This window comes from Mauremys mutica, chromosome 11 (assembly GCF_020497125.1).
Source record: "Mauremys mutica isolate MM-2020 ecotype Southern chromosome 11, ASM2049712v1, whole genome shotgun sequence".
Taxonomy (NCBI): Eukaryota; Metazoa; Chordata; order Testudines; family Geoemydidae; genus Mauremys; species Mauremys mutica.
Window position 1 is genome coordinate 11,792,397 of NC_059082.1, and position 6,504 is coordinate 11,798,900.

At 49.2% G+C, this 6,504-nt stretch overlaps 1 pseudogene; it reads right to left on the bottom strand.

Annotated features, from left to right (window-relative positions):
* Positions 1–2,433: 2,433 nt before the first annotated feature.
* LOC123344049 lies at positions 2,434–6,202 on the bottom strand (annotated as a pseudogene).
* Positions 6,203–6,504: the final 302 nt, after the last annotated feature.

Sequence of the window (6,504 nt, forward strand, 5' to 3'; positions counted from 1 at the left end):
GCACTGGACAACAGCATGGGCATCAGTGATGCACTCAGAATGTTGTCTTTGCAATGATAATGTCTAGCAACTTTACTGCTTAAATTATGTAGCATACCAGCCGGTCCCTCTCACTCCCACCATGAAGGGCTGAATTTAAGATCTGAACTCAGATCCTAGAGGCAAGGGACTGAGCTCAGGTCCTGCGGTTAATTCTGCTACATTTCTCCATACACAAAGAGTTTATCCAGGGCCAGCTCCAGGCACCAGTGAAGGAAGCAGGTGCCTGGGGCGGTCAATAGAAAGGGGCGGCAGTCCGTCCATTGTTGGAGCAGCACATCCGGGCTGGCAGCGGTACTTTGGCGGCAGCTCGATCGGTCCGCTTCAATCTTCAGCGGTGGGTCCTTCACTTCCTGTCTTCCATTTTGGCGGCAGCTCAATCTGTTTTTTCTTTTTTCTTTTGTTTTTTTTCACCGCCACTTGGGGCGGCAAAAACTCAGGGCAGGCTCCAGCTTTTACCACTTACTTTCAATTGAAAAAGGCTTTTTTATTTAAGACTAAGGAAAATAATGAGAAAGAACTAAAGTAAAGTCTCAAAGCAAGAGAGAGCACAGCATGTGCTTCTCTTTTGTAACAGATCATAGCAACCCTCAGAACAAAATGTCTGCTCTCCCTGAAGACAAATAAAAGTAATGGATGCTCTCAGATGCTGCATACAGAATACAAAGAGACAGAGGTTTCATGTTACATATATACTGCAAAATCCACCAACGGCAGCACATAAACTGCAGGTAGGGTTGTTCTCTATCCTGATATTTCAAGCAACTCTTGCTTTTGAACAGGTGACCTTAATATGTGAGAGCACAATGCTGCTTTTAACAAGCTGAGTGTACAGGCTTCTTATAGTTCCTGAAATAAAAAACACCACTACATAGGTATAGACGCGCCACATTTACACAGATCACACTTCTTTTGTGCTCCATTACATATTTATCTTCATAACACCCCTGTGAGGCAGGGATGTGCCATTATCCCCACTTTGCAGATGGGAAACCGAAGCCCAAAGAGACTCAGTGACTTCACCAAGGTCACACGGGAAGTCCGTCTGAGTCTGCAGGGCAGGGAATTGACCCCAAAGTCCTAGACAATAGGGGCCATATAAGTCCTTAAGATAGATAGCAGGATGAAAGCCAAGCCATGGGACCTGCCTTCAGAAAGCCCTGGCCTTTGGTGCCCAGGTGATTTGCAGGTTTTGAGGCAGTGGCAGGGGATGCTGTCCAAACACATAATTCATCTTCTGCATTGTTCCGTGTTGTCTCAGCCGGTAAGCTGGCGAGGTTTACTCAATTTCATGGTTGGCCTGGCCACACGGCAAACCTGACAGCTCAGCTGTGTTTCCTCTGCCTGCTGCAGTTCAACGCATCTGTGTTTATTCCATGACCCATAACTGAGACCTATTTTCCCTGGACAGGCTCCATCTCAGCCTCTCCCCCAGTGCCCGCCATGTGTCCATTTATTTTTCTAGTTAGTGTCTCTTCGCTGATATTTTCAGCACCCTCTCCATGTGCTCAAGGCATTTCACACTTTGGGACGCATGGCAAGGACCGTGGAAACATTTCCTGTTGCTGAAGAGAGAGGTGTTACTCCCAGAAACAACAAACCATGGCCAAAGACTCACCAGGCAGGACGGCAGAGAATTTGCCCAGACTGGGGACGGTGTTAATTCTCCACACTTACATCTTATCAGTTAATCACCTCCTTATTCTATCCCTGGGTCCCAGCTTTTATTCTGGAGTTGGGTCTCTTGGGAGAGGCACATGCAATAAATGGCTTTGTTATCACAGAATTCATTTGAGCTCCAACACAACCCCACACATGGAAAACAGAAATGGGAAAGAATTTGATCATCCCATGTAAAACTCTGCACACATCGAGCACTCGCTTGTGTTACTGTAATGGGCAGAACGCTTCCAGATTCCTGACCAGGCCTTGAATAGCAGAGAATCTAGCCCAGACTCGTTAGTACTAGGCTTGGGTCCATATCCACGCCCCAGGTCTAAACAGAAAGTCCAAATCAAAACTTCACCGCTGGTTTCTGCCATTACAATGAACCAAACCAGAACTCTGGACCCAAACAATCCCAAATTCTGGGGAATACAAACAGCACAAGTGAGGTCCATCTCAATTTGCTGTGGGGCACTGGCTTTACCCCTTCAGGGACTGCCAGCTCCCTTCTCTGCTGCTTATCCTTCTTTCATATTTCCCCTGCGAGATGGGAGGATGGGATGAGTGGTCATGGATGGCTCTCCAAAGATAGACACTAGGAGTCACCGATGCACTGGCCCATAAAGCGGGTGCCCTCCATTCTCAAATGGATTCTCTCGCACACTCTGCAGTGCAGCCCATTACCTGATGCATGACAGACCCGGCCTACTCATACTTCTCAAGGAAGAGTTACATCCCTTCTGGTTTCTCAAGTCTTAGCACTGTCTCCTCGTTAGCTTTGAGATCCTCTGAAGAAAAGGTGCTAGAGATGTGCAAAGTATTATTATAGAACAGCTGAGGGAGAGCGAGATTTTAAAGTCACAGCAAGGGAGAACAGGTCGGTAGCTGAGATCAGATATGTAAGGGGGAGTGGATAGGCTGGAAACACAGAATTGCTGTACTCGGCCAGCATAGTGAGCCATTGGTCTGGTATCCAGACTCCATCAGTGGCCAGTGCGAGATGGCTTTGCTACAAGATGAGCGTAACCTTATCAGAAAAAATGCATTAGCAACAAATCCTGCCCAAAGATGGGAACAGATTGGTTCACCTAACCTAATTGGTCTCTGGCACCTCTAACGTTTCTGGTCGGAAGTGGACAGGAAGGCAGTGCGGGATGGCAGGAGATGCAAAGGTTCTGCTCTTGCATCAAGAGTGGGGAGACTTTGAGGCGAGACAGAGAGGAGTCCAGTGCTAGATGAGTGAATGGAAAGGGCATGGGAAGAGAGAGAGAGAGAGAGAAGATCCATGAAACAGGCTGTTTCATAACGACCCCTTGGAGCCTTGAAGTGGAAATCTGCTCCCTTCCTGAAATCTGATTCGGCTCTTCTTCTGCACATTCTGTCCGCCGTTCAGGTTTGTTTGCTAACATGACTGGAGGGAGGAGCCAGAGGCTGGGAGACAAGCACATTCTAACTACATGTGGATTTTTTCCTGTTGTTGCAAGAGATCCTGAAGCAAAGCATTTCTGCCCCATCCCTCCGCCTGCAAAGCAAGGTGCAGCTGGGAGGTGGGGAGGGAAGGGGAGGGAAGCAGGAGGGGGCCCCGGTGGCTTTGAAGACAGTAGACACCCTCGGGTGTGAGTGTGTTATGCAGACATTCTTGTGAATAAAGCAGTAAGAGATTTGTTACCTAAAAGGACTCAGGCTTGACGAGTGATGTCTTCATCTAGCTGTCCAAGTGGCGCTTATTTTGCCTACAGGCAGAAGCTGTTTATCAGGGCCAAGAGTGCACACCAGACACTTGGGTTTTCATGTTCTTTAAGGCATCAGGGAGAGCGGGAGAGGGGCTGAAGGCACCAATGTTTTGCTAGAGAGGAATGTCCCTTCTGCTGCCATGTCAGTTCTTCTTCCCCCCTTCTCCACAGGTTTAGTGGAAGGGCCTGGCAGAGAGCATCTTTCTTCTCCTGTCTGTTCACATGTTCCTCAGTGCGAGACCTGCAGAAACCTGTTCTACCTTGGAATGAGCTCCTGTCACTTTTTGGGCAGCCGGCCCTTTGAAGAGGGCGAGTGTTGCATTGCTGAAAAACCACAGCCGGGGAGAATGGACAAATTGCAGCATCTGGAGCGATTACACAAAGCAAGAGCATGTGGGGTGTTTTGTGGAGGGGGGGGGGGATTAGGAGAAGAGGTAGGGAGGAGTGAAGTCAGTTATGAAGCCGACTAGGAGCCAGATCTGTGGGTTGCACACCTGACTAAACCACTGGATTACTCTGTGATTGCCGGTAAATTAATAAATGTCTCCATGCCTCTGTTTCCCCTCAACAAATGGAGTTGATAATGATATATCCTGACTTCACCGAACACTGAGTTCCATGGAGAGAAGATGCGGTTGTACAAACATCACACTGTCATTTACTGTTGCTTCGCAGGACCGCCCTCATAGCATTATATTGCCGGGAGCTGTTTCCATTACTTGTCTCAGTGTTCCTTAGTGTCTATCGCAATAGACAGTATGGGGAGAACCAGCCCAAGCCAGTACCTAAGCCGCAAAACACAACATTATTTTGAGGTTCAAATAACATTTGCTTCCTGTTTTTTCCCCACCGCATGAAGCTGAGAGCTCATGAAATGTGCCAGATGGACAGCCCTGCGGAATGGGGCCCCCTAGCTAACTGTAGGACAGGTATAACATGAACAGTGGCGGCACAATGCCCACCAGGCTACCCCAGTAACAGGCCACTGTCCACACTGACTGGGAGGAACCACCTAGTGATTACATTTAATCACCATACCCAACATGGTTCTTTTGCTGAGACTAGAAGCAAGAGTGCCCATTTTTGCTATTTGAGGTGCTGATACTTGTCAGGGGTGGGGGGGACACCAGTCTACCAGCACCTGGACTGAGGCTCGCTGACATTTCACACAGACAACCGCACAGTCATCCGAGGGTTATGGCTTCCCTTCGCTACTGATCTGGGTTGGATTTGAGTGAGTGAGCTAGACATAAAGAGAGATTAGAAATGGCACCTGAGAGACCCCACCTCCCCTTTGTGGTTGACTCTGTGCGGATTTAGCACGTTTCTTTGCAGGCAAGGCGCTTTGGGGCTGCCAGAGGACGTAGGCTGGTGCCTTCAAGGCTCAGAACAAGCTGAGATAAGAAATGCGCAGGCGCATCGCCGTAAGAATGCTCTGTTTGTCAGGCTCTGTCCAATCTGAGCTCCTCCAAACAGGAGAATGTCATGTTTGACTAATCCAAGTTTAGAAATACATTTTGGGCAGCAACTCTGAAGGCCCCGGAGGCTATTTACCTTTAATTATGTGCCTATTGGATAAAGGGAGAGGGAAACCCAGGCACGTTCACCTGCACCCCACCCCCACCCTGAGAAGTGTCAGCATTAAGCTGCAGCATTGCTGACTTCTGATGTTACTGGTTTGTCAGCTCAGCAGTCAGGAGGACAGTAAAATGGAAAAATCTCTTGTTCTTTGGGTTGGCCAAAAGTTAGGGCCAGGGGGGTTATACCCAGTCTATGCTAGGAAGGGGGTTGAAGAGGATTCTAAGGGGACAGGCAGCTCTATTCCATTTTCTTCTAAATAGGTTTCTGTACTGAGCTCATCAACATAGTATCTGAGCATCTTGCAATAGTGCATTAATCAACGTGATGACACATCTGTCACTGGTTGTCCGTTCTCTCTCCTGCTGTTCCCCGGGGGAGAAGCATGCGTAGTGAAGCATCCTGTTTTGGTAGGGTTTAAGGGTTTCCCCTCCCACATTTCGCCCAGATTCTGGTTATAAAACAGCACTGCCGACTCGGAGGAGCTTGTGTTTGTGTCTTCCCAGCTGCCCTAGTATCTTGCCCCATGGAAGGGTGGTGTGAAGAAGGGGACTGAAAACCAGTGGCTCAGAATGAGGAGTGCAGAAGCCTATAGCCCAAGTCTGTCTCTCTCCACAGGCACTGTACATGCTGCCTGGTGGTGGAGGAGGGAAGAAGTGGCCCCGTGCTCCATGATGTTTCGTTTTTAATATACAAACGTTTCTCTAACAAAAAGGATTACAAGAGTGGCACCAAATAATAAAGTTAAGCCTCAGAAGGGGGAGGAGTCTAGACATGACCACAAGCCAGGCCCACCCCCCCGGGCTCCCTACTGGGAAGCCAGGACCCCAGCAGAACCCATCTTGGCTCCTGCCCTCGCTCATCAGGTGAATGCTGTGCTTCTCCCAGAACTCATTCAGCTCCTGACCCTTCATCTGCAGCTGCTGGTTCAGGGTCTCCTGCTCTTTGTTGTTCTCCAGGGCAGGGAGGACCTCCAGTACCCCGCCCACCATGCAACACCTCAATGAGTAGGCTGTGCTCAGGCAGCTCCAGCTCAGCTGCCTTCAAGGCCAGGCTCTGCTGCTCCTGCCAGAGGTGGTTGAACCTGCCCATCACCGCTTCACCATCAGGGCTTTGCCAGTGGAAGGAGCCATTGGGCTGGTGTTGCTCTTACTACCATACACAATCTTCCCTCCCATTCTGCACATGATCCACACGCATGCACCCCCTCATGATTTTTTGCCAGCTGCAGGACCCTCTCCCCAAATGTTAACACTCTGCCATTTCTTGTCAAGTAAACCCACTAACTTGGTACAACTTCATCCAGGTTTCTCTCCACAACACACTCTCTCAGTGCCTCTGAGTATCCTTCTCCCATTTGAAGGCAGACTCCGGCTGGCTTCACGCTACAGCACTGCATAATGGTTTAGAGGCTCAGCATAAGGCTCTCATTGCTCCTCCTTTTATTCTTGTCATGCCCAGCAGGCAATGAGGACTGGAAGGGGGAGAG